This window comes from Mandrillus leucophaeus, unplaced genomic scaffold, assembly GCF_000951045.1.
Source record: "Mandrillus leucophaeus isolate KB7577 unplaced genomic scaffold, Mleu.le_1.0 Scaffold185, whole genome shotgun sequence".
Lineage (NCBI taxonomy): Eukaryota > Metazoa > Chordata > Mammalia > Primates > Cercopithecidae > Mandrillus > Mandrillus leucophaeus.
The window spans coordinates 1,276,602-1,277,694 of record NW_012101865.1 but is presented as its reverse complement, the minus strand read 5'-3'; the positions used below and the strand labels follow the sequence as shown (position 1 = coordinate 1,277,694).

General features: G+C 52.2%; 1 protein-coding gene across 2 annotated transcripts in view; it reads left to right on the top strand.

Annotated features, from left to right (window-relative positions):
• The first annotated feature begins 753 nt into the window (after positions 1–753).
• The window catches only part of STPG1 (sperm-tail PG-rich repeat containing 1), a 62,898-nt gene continuing 62,558 nt past the window's right edge, over positions 754–1,093 (top strand). Inside the window, exon 1 of one of the 2 annotated variants that reach the window (XM_011977866.1) lies at positions 754–884. The gene's annotated coding sequence lies outside the window, so the exon portion shown is untranslated. The remainder of the gene's footprint in view (positions 885–1,093) is intronic. The other variant, XM_011977867.1, reaches the window with a different exon arrangement.

Sequence of the window (1,093 nt, the reverse complement as noted above, 5' to 3'; positions counted from 1 at the left end):
AAACAAAAACAAAAAAACTCGGATTTCACCCTAAATTTAAAGGGGAGCCATTGGAGGACTTTAAGCAGGGGAGTGACAAGGTCGCTGTGACCACCCTGCCCTGAAGCGCCTGAAGAGGGTCTCCTGGAATACCAAGTGGCTGCCCTTGTATAGTCGCCCAGGTCAATCTATTTGTGTGTGTGTGTGTGTGCTGTTAGAAACAGGGCTTGGGGCTGCGTGTGGTTTCTCATGCCTGTAATCCCAACACTTTAGGAGGCCGAGGCGGGTGGATCACCTGAGGTCAGCAGTTTGAGACCAACCTGGCCAACATGGTGAAACCCTCTCTCTACTAAAAATACAAAAAAATTAGCCTGGAGTGGTGGTGAGAGCCAGTAATCCCAGCTACTCAGGAGGCTGAGGCAGGAGCATCGCTTGAACCTGGAGGGCGGAGGTTGCAGTGAGCCAAGATTGCGCCACTGCACTCCAGCCTGGGCGATAAAGCGAGACTCTGTCTCAAAAAAAAAAAAAAAGAAACAGGGTTTGGATGAATGTTAATTCTCTTAGGTATATTCCCTGAATATACCTTTTAGAAGGTATATTCTAAAGCTTTTGGTTTATCACAAGATTTTTGAGGCATGGCCTAGATAAATCTCTTATTAGTTCCCCACCCAGCCACAGGTCCGGATGTAATTAACCTAAACCCTAAAATTCGGCAGGCTTCTCTGCGGACTTTGAAACGCCTCTAATGATTGGTCAATAACTTTTCACTTTAAAGAAACAGAGGATGCCATTGGCTAGAGTTACCTCCGGGACGGCGGAAGGTGGACTTGCGAATGTTAGGCCTGTGGTTGCCATAGCGACCGGGAGGTTGAGCTGGCCAGATTCAGCCGCTGGGACCCGACCAGGTAGGAGGCAGTTCCGGCGGGGGGACCGTTTCTTGAGGTCGTGGGGAAGAGGACACGGCGCACCATGTCCTCCGCGTGGGACGCCCACGGAGATCCCCCGGCCTCCGGGTTTTTGCGGAATTCCAGGGCCGAGCTAGGTGGAGCCCCGAGGGCGGGAAGAAGCCACCATGGTAGTTGCCCCTGCGTCGGGGCGTGTCCTCGGTGGTTCC